This window comes from Schistocerca nitens, chromosome 2 (assembly GCF_023898315.1).
Source record: "Schistocerca nitens isolate TAMUIC-IGC-003100 chromosome 2, iqSchNite1.1, whole genome shotgun sequence".
Classification (NCBI taxonomy): Eukaryota; Metazoa; Arthropoda; class Insecta; order Orthoptera; family Acrididae; genus Schistocerca; species Schistocerca nitens.
In genome coordinates, this window is record NC_064615.1 from 1,183,294,304 (window position 1) to 1,183,309,157 (window position 14,854).

Below are 14,854 nucleotides of genomic sequence, written 5' to 3' on the forward strand. Positions count from 1 at the left end.
AGAATATGGTGTTCAAGCATTCACGATATGTACCCGTGAACATCAAGAAGGTGGGTTCGATTCTCAGTGCAGATTATGATTCTATTTTCTGTGCTTACAGAATACATTATCCTTTGAGGAAACATGAAGATGAATAGCAACCTAAAATATTATGGAAGTTCTTGACAAATTGTGTGCCAGACCAGGACTCATTCCTGAGACCTTTTCATCTTGGGGGCAAGTGCTCTCCTAGCTGAGCTAGCCGAGCACGATTTGCGACCCATCCTCACAGATTTACTTCTGTTAGTATCACATCTCCAACCTTCTAAACTCCACAGAAGTTCAGTTTCATATCTTCCAAGACTAGCACTCCTGGAAGCAAAAATGTAATGGAAACACTGCCTAGTCATAGCCTGGGGGACTGTTTCCAGAATGAATTTTTCACTCTGCAGGTTTGTTGAGAATAATAATTTTTGTGCTAAAGATGACTGATGTTTAGGGAAGTAGACAGTTAAGAGAATTTTTCTTTGTTACTAGGAAACATGTCTTATATTCAGTTATGGTTCTAGATTGCAATTCTAGAGGTGTAAAATTTTATAAAGTCTAAAAGATCATTCTTTTGGTTATACCTTTGATGATTATTATTATATTTAAGTCCTTAGTATATGGAATCCCAATATGATGATGCACGAGCCAAGACTCTCATTTTATGTCCATTTTTCAGGCATCATTCAGCCGTGGTTGACTTTTCAATCTCCTTTTGTTATTACTTTTTCTCAGTACAATGCTCCACAACAGTGTGAATAGTTTGACTTATATACATGCTGCCACATTCACAGTAGGCACCATACAAGCTGGACATTCAGAGCGTGCTTAAGTTTCCTGTACACTGAATGACTAACAATGGTAAATGCAACATTTTGATTTACTATTGAACTGGATAAGGATGGCAAGCTGCTTTTCTTGGATGCTTTAGTTGTGCAGAAGGCAAGAGACCAGCTTGGTTGTTCCGTGTACAGAAAACCTACAAACACTAACTGATAACGACTATAGTTTTCACTACTCTGCACACAAGAAAGCATTCCGGAACATGTTAGTACGTAGAGTGAAGATTACTTCTGAGAATGCCCACCTACAGTCTGAATTGCAGCACAAGAAGGGAGCCACTATAAATGCTTTTTGGTGCCACTGACGAAGGACACTTTGTGGATTGACAGAACAGGCCGAGCTAGCTGTGTTCGTTCCGTGCTGTGGGGCAGTGAGGTGCAAGTTAGAACACGTGTTGTGACCAGTGTTCTGGCCCTCCCCCAAGACACAAGCTCTGTCAAAGACGACATAGCTTTTCAAGTGCCTGGTGTGTACGGTGTTCCCTGTGAAAGGGATTGCATCATCGTCTAAGGATTCTGACATAAACAAGGCAGCTAAGATTAGAATAAATGGCAACAGATTTAACGGAGGCCAGGGAGACACACTTAGTAGTGCTCGAGGCGGACTTTCGATATTGAAAGGGAGCAAAGACACGTGCCTGGCTTTCGTAGGGAGGTAGGAGTGCCAATTTCCGATGTGGTACCAGCTCTTCACTCCATCTGATACCATTGGTCATGAAGCAGACTGCACCTACTGAAGCTGTGCAACATCCACACATACATCGGTTTTGCCCTCCTCGACTAGATCAATACGCTGCCGTCACACTGTTAGTGGATTGAAAGCTCAAATGTTTCAATTGAAATGAAAAAGAAAAAAATGCTTGTAAAACATGACTAGTTGATTCAGGCACGTCACTGCAAAAGATCCCAAGGACAATTAATGATCTAATCGTCCATCGTAAATGTCTCATTGATGAGTCTGCTAAAAGTTGTTGACATTATGTTTGGTTTAATCCTTCCAAAGCACCAGTATTATTTTTAAACAATGGAGAATCCAGGCAGGAATATCAGCAATGTTGGAAAAGGTAGATTGCTACTTACCGTAAAGATGATACATTAAGTTGCAGACAAGCATGACTAAAAGACATACACATAATCTTTAGACCACATCCTTTGCCTGTAAAATAGAAACACACATCACTCTTTCACACAAGCAAGTACACCTCACGTACACATTATCGCTAACTCCAGCAGCTTGGGCCAGAATGCAACGATCGTGAGGGATGGAAGCAGCAATCTGGAGAAGGTGGGGAAAGGGAAAGGATAACAGTGTACAGGTGGGTGGAGAGAATAACACTGTCTGGCAGAGTGTGCAGGGACTAGAATTTCAAAGGTGCAGCATCGTGAGGTTGTGGAACCAAAGGAAGAAAAGAAGAGGAGGGAAGATGGTTGAATGCATTGGCAGAGGGTGGCAAACAAAGAGAGTGGGAGATGAGAATGTGGAGGAGATGATAAGACAAAGGGAATGGAAACTGTCAGGCAGAGGGTGTGAGGACACGTTGAAGCCGGGATAATTATGGGGACAGAGAATGGTTTGTAAGGATAACTCTGATGTGCACAGTTCAGAAAAGCCAGTGGTGGAAGAAAGGATGTAGATAGCTCTGATAGTGAAGCAGCCATTGAAATCAAGAATGTTATATTAAGCTGCATGTTGTGCCATAGGATTGTCTAGTTTGTTCTTGGCCACAGTTTGGCAGTTGCTGTTCATCCTGATGGACAGGTGGTTGGTAATCATGCCAATATAAAATACTGTGCAGTGATTGCTGCAGAGCTTGTAAAGGCATAGGGCTACTCTTACAGTTTGCCTGGCCCTGGCGGGTAGGATAAACCTGTGACAAGACTGGAATAGGAAGTGGTGGGTGGGTAGATTGGGCGGTCTTTTCACCTGGGTCTTGCACAGAGATACGATCCTTAGGTGGGGGAACATGCCAAGGATTAGTAAAGGAAATAATAAGCAATAAAACACAATTACTGTGTAACACAACTGATCCTGGAAATGCTAGAAGGAGGAGGATGGAGCTTCATCAACATAACCTACATAGGACCCAATGGAATCAGTACAATAGTCCTCATATTATTCAGAGACAAAGGCATTTAACCAAAAAGCATTCTGGACACCAGCAGTAGCACCAGTAACAAAACATATGCCAGTCACAACAACTTTTGTGTTCAGTTAGCCATTACAGACAACCAAGCCCAAGTGAAACAGGATGTCCAGGAAAAGAGAAGTTAAAAGAAAGACTAGAAGAAATGGAAGAAAAGAAATGTAATACATGTACACCAGGCAGTGGAAATGGCAGAACTATGCTCAACTACTCTACAGTCCTGTCAAACAAAAATAAAAGACAGGAGATCACGACCATGATTAAACAAATAGTGTTATGGTGAATGGCTGAAGATGCTGTCAGCAGCACACCAGGCCATAACCACAGTTCAATAATATGTAACTAATTCAGATTTCCCTTCAGTAAAATCAAAAGGAGTACAATAGCTTTAGCTAAGCATGAAACAAAGCAAACTAAATATAAACGAAAATAAATAATAATTAATCAACAATGAAGTTGATAATTTGCTAAGTCAAATATAACAAAACTACCAGTTTTTGGGAGCATTTCTTTGCCCCTGAATTTAAATTTTGATAGAAACTTTGAAAACTTACTGTCTGTACTAGTCTCCATGTACACTTCTTCTCATGTTTCACTATTCATTTGCATGGTAAATTCTCATGTTTCACTATTCATTTGCATGGTAAATTCAACCCTTTCTTGCTTAGGAAAGACCCTCCTATATGTGAATATTTTAGTGTTGTTTTCTGCAGCTATGTTTAATTTTAAGAGCAGACTGGAATGAGCTGCAAGGCCCAGGTTACCAACAGCAACATCACAATATTTTTTCTCTGAGTAAGTTAGTATATGCCAAATGATTGATGCTGAATACTTACTTACCCTTGTGGCTGTTTTTCAAGCAGTTCCTTGCAGGGTGGGGGAGTGATACGTACGTAAAAAACACAATTTGCTGGGAAGTGGCGGTGCGGTCCCCTACGGCACTGCGTAGGATCCTACGGTCTTGGCGTGCATCCGTGCGTCGCTGCGGTCCGGTCCCAGGTCGACGGGCACGTGCACCTTCCGCCGACCACTGGCGACAACATCGATGTACTGTGGAGACCTCACGCCCCACGTGTTGAGCAATTCGGCGGTACGTCCACCCGGCCTCCCGCATGCCCACTATACGCCCTCGCTCAAAGTCCGTCAACTGCACATACGGTTCACGTCCACGCTGTCGTGGCATGCTACCAGTGTTAAAGACTGCGATGGAGCTCCGTATGCCACGGCAAACTGGCTGACACTGACGGCGGCGGTGCACAAATGCTGCGCAGCTAGCGCCATTCGACGACCAACACCGCGGTTCCTGGTGTGTCCGCTGTGCCGTGCGTGTGATCATTGCTTGTACAGCCCTCTCGCAGTGTCCGGAGCAAGTATGGTGGGTCTGACACACCGGTGTCAATGTGTTCTTTTTTCCATTTCCAGGAGTGTATTTCCATGTCATGGTGTGTGTGGCAGTTGGTCGGTTGCGGGGGAACAGCGAGGAAGTCTCTGTGGCGTGTGATCAGGCCAGGTATGCTGGCAGCATGCACGCGCGGTCGGAGTTGTGTGGCACTAGCTGTGAGAACTTCTAAGTTCATCACCCACTGCACCTGCATACTGGAGTGGAGTAATTAGTAGACTTGTCAAGAAAGCTCAACCGTTGTGACATGCCTTCGCAGATTGCTGGTTGTTGCATCCTGCGCTGTCCATGGAAGCATCAATGTGATGGTGTGTTGGAGTCAGCAAAATTTTGCAGCCACCTCCCTTTATGGTGTTTAACCTTTGAAATGATTATAATTTGTTAGTGAAGTGCACCAACAGTATCTTCTGCCTTGTGGCTGTTTACGTTCCACTTACCTGCCCTGGTCATTAGCATAGTTTTGTGGCAGCGTGTTTTCCTCGCCGTGTTGATGCTGTCCGGCACGGCGTGTAGTTCAACAGCTTGGTGTTCTCTTTTTCTCTTTGAGTGTTTATTCTGCCTTGACTGTGTTTATACGCCAATTATTAAGACATAATCCTGCTGCGATCCTTGTCTTCACTGGTACCTTTGGTTGTCGTGCTGTTGGTCGGGTGGAAGGGAATTGATTAGGCGGTTGGTTGGTCCGTCAGCCATCTGTAGGTCATGCTGCAACCTGATGGTTTAGTGTTACGCTTAGCTGTCTGTCTCACCTAAACTGTGGTTAGGGTTTCCTCCCCAGGCCGACCGTTGGAACACTTCTGAGCACCACTGCTTGTTGTTTGTGATTGTCATTTTATTTGATCGCAGGTACTGTGTCAATCCTTCAGCCATGTATTAGCATTGTCTGTTTTATGTTCAGTATATGACCTTCAGCTGAACTTCATAACAACTTCAAGATTAGGCCTTCAGCCGTGTTTCATTTAAAATTCTTGTTGCTCTGTATTTAGGCCTTCAGCCATGTTTGTTTCAGAATCTGTGGCTTTAATATGTAAATCCTTGTCTGTAAGGTTTCTCTTTGATTATTTTGAATTCTTGAAATGGCCTTCAGCCGTGTTCTGTAAATGTTTATCTTAAAGTTGTCTTTAATTACTCTTGAGTAATTGCTTGGGCCTTCAGCCGACCAGATACTTAAAGTTTTCTTGGATATTTTTCTGTTGTATTGTGTAAAGGCTTATCTTTAAAGTCTCTCTTTTGTTATGTAAAGAAAATTTTTTTAATTGGGCTTTCAGCCAAAGAATTAACTTGAATTTTCCTTAATATGGCCTTTAGCTGGAATTTGTAAATGCTTGGCTTTTAAAGAATTTTCTTAGCTGATCTGAAATATTATTTTGGTCTTTAGCCGAGAAGATACTGTAATTTTACTTAAGTAAGGCCTTCAGCCGTTACTGTAAATCCTGGTGTTTTAAAAGCAATCATTTTAACATATTCTGGAGAAGTTACTTGTGCTCTCAGCCGTGAATTGATCTTTTTTGTTTTAAAGAGAGAACTGTGCATTGGTTTGAGGAATAAAGTTCTGTGTGTTCCTGTATAACTAACAGTAATTGACCTTGGCCCCTTCCCACAACCTGATCCACTCTGTCCTGCGAAACCAGATTTCACAGACGTTATACATAGAAGACGGATAATATTACATATGTTTATTGTGATTTTATATCATGTAACATTTTTCAGTTTTTAAATTATCATTTTCATAATATTTTGCTCTCGAGCATTATCCTTTTGAATGTTCATTTGTGAACAGTCTGTATTCATAGTGCAATCTTACCTTAACATTACACAGGTTGTTAGTTTTTCAATCTCATTTTCCAGGATTACCAAATATTTACATACAACATTATCACATGATGTGCCTGAGTTTTGTGTTCATAAATCCCACGTGACATGAGTGTCCATCATTACAGATTCTGAGGGAAGAAAGCTTTATAACATAAAATCACGAAAACTATATTTAACTACACCTCTGACAAGTTTGCTAGGTTGTGTCTACTAGTCAACAGGAATGTTACAGACAGGAAGAAGCATTCATTTTTACTCTACTATTGCAACTCTTTCTTCATCACAAGAGAACTATTGAGTTCATAATTTCATAACTATCTACTCATGTTAATCCACATACTTCCTGTACACTATCTACTGATAGATTCTACAGTACAATATTGTATTATAAAAGTGTTATCATTGACTGTAAACAGTGTACTTCAGTGTCTGTGACTTATACTTCCTTTGCTACATTATATCACTCTTGTGTATTCTGTTGCACATGAATATGTTTATGAGAATTGTGCCAATGAACAAGTGTAAAACAATGTTGAAACAACTTGTGTTCATGTACAAATGTACTGCAATAATTGTTGCTCGGTTCTCTTCTCAGTCACACGAACTTGTAATGCTCGGACAGACCCTTTTTTGTGTGGTAGCACAAGACCTAAGTCCAGCCCTCTTATACATCTGGTGTAATGTAACTTTTTCATACACACAATGACACCATCTCACTCACACATGTTTTCACACATATAATTATTTATTTTTGGTGCTGCCCTTACACTTTGGTACCATACACCTAACTGTTGCATCCCCTGTTTTACCCAGGATATTACTCTGCATCATTCACTGGAAGGACACTTAAAAACATGAATCTATGTGCTCAGTTGCTCAGTGGCTACTAAAGCATCGCACTTTCGGTATTCATATATTCATTTTCTATCCGTGCACAGTTCACTCTTTATCGTTTTCTTTTACGAGTTGTAGGAGTACACATGTTTGTACTGTGGTTGTCAATTTCACTTACCTTTTTGCACCTGGAAAGAAAAATCTTGTCATAGGCAGGACACAGTCTGCTATCTTGTAGTATATTGAAGACCTGAATTTATCTTCCTTCATTCCTGATGTTGATATCCTCTTTTGTGTAGCATGTAAATAACCACTTGTATAAATGTAAATACCTTGTACATAGTATCACAGTATGTAGCTAGTTTTTGTTAGATAGTGTTTACTTTGTCCTCTGTATGTGTGTTCCTTATCTAAATTCTTCCAGATTTATTAACCTTGGTTTAGTCCTATGGCGTAGGGGTTTTGTTTCCTTAGCAGTCAACTAATAAAGTTTTCTCTATGTGTAGATTGCTTGGCATTTCTTTCCTAAGCTACGATCATTATCTGGTGGCAATCCATCAGCTTACACTGTGCTGTGCACATTTGTGGAGGTTGCCATCCTTAAAGCTTGTGCAGTTCTGTCCTCACTCCACTTCGCTACTTACCTGTGCTGCATCGCGATCAGATGCCTCCTGTGTATTTAAACAGAACAGTGCCAAAGTAAATGATTTCTCACGCTAAGTGAAGGTAATGTTTCCTGAGCCTCTCTCTCTCATTAATATACAATGAAAATCTTACATAACTAAAACTTACATCTGAATAAGGCAACAGACGTGAAATAGGCAAAATAAAATCTTTCCATAATACTAAAGATCGATCGTAACAATTATATTCGAGTGGACAACATGTAATTTCTCATATACACTTATATAATTGCTCCAAGCCATGCTTGATCAATGTCAAATTCTGGGTAGAGCCCTTTTTCCTTACCACTGTTTAAGAAAACTAACTTATAGTCTCCTGGATGCGGAATTTTTGATATAACAAATGACCCAGCAGTTGCCATTTGTGAATCGGCTTACCGTACTTTGTCAGTTTTGGATGGGTCCTAAGGAATACTTGTTGCCCCACATGTTACTCTACAGTGTGTCCTAATCTCTTATCATACAATTGTTTTCTGTTTTCTGCTTTTTCTTCCGTGCTAACCAGTGCCAAACGTATTTTCTCCTTGTGCAATTTTACTTTCATACAGGCCTTAGGTAGAGGTTTTTCCCAATCATATACTTTTATTTTGCCAAACAGCAATTCTGTAGGTATGAAGCTGGTTGGCTATGTGGGAGATTGTTAACAATTCGCTGGAACAGTCTTAACATATTCAGTCCATCCTGTGTTTTTGTGAGGGGCGTAAATGTGGATAAATCTGTTAAATTCATTGCATATCCTCCCTGTATGATTAAATGATGATGGTGTCCTCTTCGGTAAAATATTCCGGAGGTAAAATAGTCCTCCATTCGGATCTCCGGGCGGCTACTACTCAAGAGGACATCGTTATCAGGAGAAAGAAAACTGGCGTTCTTCGGATCAGAGCGTGGAATGTCAGATCCCTTAATCGGGCAGGTACGTTAGAAAATTTAAAAAGGGAAATGAATAGGTTAAAGTTAGATATAGTGGGAATTAGTGAAGCTTGGTGGCAGGAGGAACAAGGCTTTTCATCAGGTGAATACAGGGTTATAAATACAAAATCAAATAGGGGTAATGCACGAGTAGGTTTAATAATGAATAGGAGTGCGGGTAAGCTACTACAAACAGCTTAGTGAACGCATTATTGTGGCCAAGATAGACACGAAGCCCATGCCTAATACAGTGGTACAAGTTTATATGCCAACTAGCTCTGCAGATGATGAAGTAGTTGATGAATCATATAATGAGATAAAAGAAATTATTCAGGTAGTGAAGGGAGACGAAAATTTAATAGTCATGGGTGACTGGAATTCAACAGTAGGAAAAGGAAGAGAAGGAAACATAGTAGGTGAATATGGATTGGGGGTAAGAAATGAAAGAGGAAGCCGCCTGGTAGAATTTTGCACAGAGCATAACTTAATCATAGCTAACACTTGGCTCAAGAATCAAGAAAGAAGGTTGTATACCTGGAAGAACCCTGGAGATACTAAAAGGTTTCAGATAGATTATATAATGGTAAGACAGAGATTTAGGAACCAGGTTTTAAATTGTAAGACATTTCCAGGGGCAGATGTGGACTTTGACCACAATCTATTGGTTATGAACTGTAGATTAAAAATGAAGAAACTGCGGAAAGCTGGGAATTTAAGGAGATGGGACCTGGATAAACTGAAAGAACCAGAGGTTGTACAGAGTTTCAGGGAGAGCATAAGGGAACAATTGACAGGAATGGGGGAAAGAAATACAGTAGAATAAGAATGGGTAGCTTTGAGGAATGAAACAGTGAAGGCAGCAGAGGATCAAGTAGGTAAAAAATGAGGGCTAGTAGAAATCCTTGGGTAACAGAAGAGATACTGAATTTAATTGATGAAAGGAGAAAATACAAAAATGCAGTAAGTGAAGCAGGCAAAAAGGAATACAAACGACTCAAAAATGAGATCGGCAGGAAGTGCTAAATGGCTAAGCAGGGATGGCTAGAGGACAAATGTAAGGATGTAGAGGCTTATCTCACGAGGGGTAAGATAGATACCGCCTACAGGAAAATTAAAGAGACCTTTGGAGAAAAGAGAACCACTTGCATGAATATCAAGAGCTCAGATGGAAACCCAGTTCTAAGCAAAGAAGGGAAAGCATAAATGTGGAAGGAGTATATAGAGGGTCTATACAGGGTCGATGTACGTGAGGACAATATTATGGAAATGGAAGAGGAGGTAGATGAAGATGAAATGGGAGATATAATACTGCGTGAAGAGTTTGACAGAGCACTGAAAGACCTAAGTCAAAACAAGGCCCTGGGAGTAGACAACATTCCATTAGAACTACTGACAGCCTTGGGAGAGCCAGGCCTAACAAAACTATACCATCTTGTGAGCAAGATGTATGAGACAGGCGAAATTCCCTCAGACTTCAAGAAGAATATAATAATTCCAATCCCAAAGAAAGCAGGTGTTGACAGATGTGAAAATTACCGAACTATCAGTTTAATAATTCACAGCTGCAAAATACTAACATGATTTCTTTACAGACAATTGGAAAAATTGGTAGAAGCCGACCTCGGGGAAGATCAGTTTGGATTCCGTAGAAATATTCGAACATGTGAGGCAATTCTGACCCTACGACTTATCTTAGAAAATAGATTAAGGAAAGGCAAACCATTGTTTCTAGCATTTGTGAACTTAGAGAAAACTTTTGACAATGTTGACTGGAATACTCTCTTTCAAATTCTGAAGGTGGCAGGGGTAAAATACAGGGAGCAAAAGGCTATTTACAATTTGTACAGAAACCAGATGGCAATTATAAGAGTCGAGGGACATGAAAGGGAAGCAGTGGTTAGGGAAGGGAGTGAGACAGGGTTGTAGCCTCTCTCCGATGCTATTCAATCTGTATATTGAGCAAGCAGTAAAGGAAACAAAAGAAAAGTTCGGAGTAGGTATTAAAATCCATGGAGAAGAAATAAAAACTTTGAGGTTTGCCGATGACATTGTAATTCTGTCAGACACAGCAAAGGATTGGAAGAGCAGTTGAATGGAATGGACAGTGTCTTGAAAGGAGGGTATAAGATGAACATCAACAACAGCAAAACGAGGATAATGGAATGCTGTCGAATTAAATCGGGTGATGCTGAGGGAATTAGATTAGGAAATGAGACACTTAAAGTAGTAAAGGAGTTTTGCTATTTGATGGTCGAAGTAGAGAGGATATAAAATGAAGACTGGGAATGGCAAGGAAAGCGTTTCTGAAGAAGAGAAATTTGTTAACATCGAGAATTGATTTAAGCGTCAGGAAGTCATTTCTGAAAGGGTTTGTATGGAGTGTAGCCATGTATGGAAGTGAAACATGGGCGATAAATAGTTTAGACAGGAAGAGAATAGAAGCTTTCGAAATGTGGTACTACAGAAGAATGCTGAAGATTAGATGGGTACATCACATAACTAATGAGGAAGTATTGTATAGAATTGGGGAGAAGAGGAGTTTGTGACACAACTTGACTAGAAGAAGGGATCGGTTGGTAGGACATATTCTGAGGCATCAAGGGATCACCAGTTTGGTACTGGAGGGCAGCGTGGAGGGGAAAAATTGTAGAGGGAGACCAAGAGATGAATACACTAATCAGATTCAGAAGCATGTAGGTTTCAGTAGGTACTGGGAGATGAAGAAGCTTGCCCAGGATACAGTAGCATGGAGAGTCGCATCAAACCAGTCTCAGGACTGAAGACCACCACAACAACAACAACATACTCCCTGTGGGACTTGTTTCAGTGTGAAACCTGAATACAAGTACATGTTTGATGTGAGTGTTCATGAACTTTTTCAACAGTTACCTGTAAAGTATAACACAGTTTCAGTCATCAGTATTTCTGGCTTGCCTATGCTGGGTAGATAATCTGCTTTAATCCTCCTGTTGATGGTGTTCACGTCAGTGACCACACAGCATATAATTTGACATACTTGGGGAAAATGTCATGTAATGCACCAACTTTCACTTGTGGATGCTGTCCAGCCAAGTCCAAGGAAACTATCTATAAGTGTCTTTTTGGCAACATCAGTTGTGGTTCAGTTAGTTTTGACTTATTTGTATGCTCAGCCTTCTGACACACAACACATTTTGGTATTACATGCAGAACTTTTCATCTTAAATTTGAATAGTAACAAGAAGTGCTTATCTTACTAAGGCATTTGGAGATGCCATAGTGTCCCCAAACATTGTTAGTGTGTAATATAAAATTGTTAATATGATCCTTGGCTAGCAAACACACCAGTGGCTCTGCTCTGGTTGGTGTCGGTGAAACAGTACATCTTGGTAAACCGCAAAAAATTATTTCAACATGTCACCGTTGTTCTTCAGCAGTTTTAGCCTTACCTTTTGCCATCTGGAACCCTTCTGCTGCAGTTTCTGAAAGCTATTACACATCGTAACATAATATGGCTGTTGTGTTTTATCTTTCATCAACAGAACCTTGATTTCTGAGTTGTTCTCTACGAATTCCAGGAATGCCTCAATCATGCATAAGGAGTTATGTGTTGATTACCTCTGATGTACACAGTTTCAAAATTAAATTCCTATAAATACAACCACCACATAGCAATCCTCCTGTGTAAGAGTTTATAATTGAGAAGGTAGAATGAAGACTGCTGGTTGCAACGCACCTTGGTATGTTTTCCTCACAGTTCATATTTGAACTTTTTGAACATCCATATTACCACCAGAGCATTGAATTCAATCATGGAATATGCTCATTTATCTTCAGATAGGTTCCTGCTAACGAAACTAATTACTTTGCTGGCAAACTCCCCATTTGTTTCAGTGATTTGGAATAAATAAGCTCCCACCTCTTGCAAGGATGCGTCTGTACATGAACAAAAATGCTGGGTCATGTCAGGATGATGTATGATAGTGGCATTCGAAGGAGCTTCTTTAATGTTGTCAAAATTATTTGGCTTGACTTGTTCAATAACCAGAGATGGTTCTTCCAAAGAAGATTCATTAGAGCATCACCATTTAAAAGCTGCTGTGGTATAAATTTTCTGAAGAAAAACACTAATTCAAACGTTGATATACAGAGCATCAAATTTCTTAGGTTATGGAACTACACCTTAAGGTGATATTGTGTGTCCAAGGAGTTTAACACTTTCCTTACCAAAATGTGACTTCATTAGGGTGGCTGTGACACTATATTCTGAAAACCTATACAAGACTTGAGCCGAGGGCCTTTAGTGTCCTGACCACGTGGTGGTAGCAGTTAATAAATCATGAAAATACACAATACACAAGGACTCTACTTAACCATTCAGCTCCTAAGACTCAGTCTAACCCCAACCCCCACCCACCCCCCCTCCCCCTTCACCCCAATACAAAGGCAGTGTCCTTATATCTATCTTCATGTACGACAATTTGCCAGTAAGAGGTTATGGTGAGGTACATAATGATATGGAATTTTATAGGTTGTTCTTCCAGGTTGTCAGGGCTTGTCCTGACACGCAGAATAATTTTATCTAGTCCTTGTGCATTGAGCACAAGGTGGACAGTACCATCTGATGTACTAGTGGCCCGAATGGGACTACAGTATGCAGATAAGGATGGTTGTAGTATTTCCCACTTTAGCATTCTATTGATCTCTTTCCTCACAGCCTCCTTGGCCCATGGAATGTGGTAAGACAAAAAGCAGATTTCATGTGGGTACACCTCCATTTTGTATTTGTGTCCTTTTATATACCAGGGTGTCGTTAAGAAAGTGAGCATAACATACTAAAAACATCTGCAGTTTTTCCTTGTTTCTCCATAAGGCATGCAGATTCACTTACATTGGTGTGCGTGATCTCAGGGCCTATTCCTCTCCTTGTGATTGCACAATTACCAGTGTATTTACAAAGGGCATTCAAAAAGTTTTGCACAGTCGTCTCTAATTTTCTTATTTTTTGCAGGAAGAGAATGAAATTTTTTGTGAACATACTTTGAACATTTAGCTATACATTGAGCCTATTCAATGTAGCCTACATCAGCTGTGACACATCTGCCCCAACGTTCTTTCCATGATGTAAATGCACTTTGGTAAAATTCTGGGGATTGACTTTTACACCATCACTTGACACAGGAAGAGAAGGTCTTTCTCAGTATCAAATGTTTTTCCGCACAGGTGGGCCATCAGATGACCAAAGAGGTAAAAATTGGACGGAGCCAAGTCTGGACTGTAGGGAGGATGAGGAACAATTTTCCAACCCATTTTCCTGATTTTCTCCTGCATCATAAGGGCTGTCACTTTGTGGTTGTACAGGTCTCTCTTCATATATAATATAATGGAATCAAGATCTGAGAGGAAATTCTCTATATCATGCTCATGCGTAGTGATTATAATTTTCACATATGTCAGTTCATAGTTGGCTTTTCAAAATTCTTAGTACATCTAAGTGTGATGTCAGATGTGTTCAGTATTGGGTTTTATTTATATACTTCTCAAGTATCTTCTGAGACCTTTGTGTGTTTGGCTGAACTGCACCAGGTTAAACACTTTGAACATCAAGCTTCCTTGTACTGTGATGGAATGAAACTTGTCTAGTAGGAATGTCGTTTCAACTGCTCATAGGTGTGATACTTTTACACAATGCCAGTGGCTCATAGCAAGTCATTATACTGTGTATAACCTACCATCTTCTGTGCTTCAGTCCAGTGCCTTGGGAAAACATTCTGGGATGCTCTTATGAACATGGCTGGGTTTATTTGCTTACCTGCAGAAGGAAAAATTAGAAACTGCCTGTTTCATAATAAGCCTTGAGTCACAAGCTAAGTAGAAAATCATCTCAGCTCTCTGAGACTGCAGATGTGTGTGCAAGTTGCACTTGCGTGAGTGAGTATGTGCGTGTGTGTATGTGTGTCTACTGCTGACAATGGCCTTAATGGCCGAAAGCTATGATTGTGTGAATCTTTTTATTGTGCCTATCACGGCTCAGCACCTCTGCTATATGGTGAGTAGCAACTTTCCTTCTCTCGTATTGTTGAGTAATAATCTCTTAAGTCAAAAAAATAGCAAATTAATGCTGACTTATGATGCAGAATCATAATCCACATCCCTCAAGTACCACCAGTGATATGATTTTTAATATTTATTTTATTTTCTATTCTGTTATTTTATTCAGTCATA

General features: G+C 40.3%; 1 protein-coding gene across 1 annotated transcript in view; it reads left to right on the plus strand.

Annotated features, from left to right (window-relative positions):
• The window catches only part of LOC126235648 (dynein axonemal heavy chain 3), a 1,245,905-nt gene that overhangs the window by 493,548 nt on the left and 737,503 nt on the right, over positions 1-14,854 (plus strand). The gene's annotated exons all lie outside the window — the stretch shown is intronic.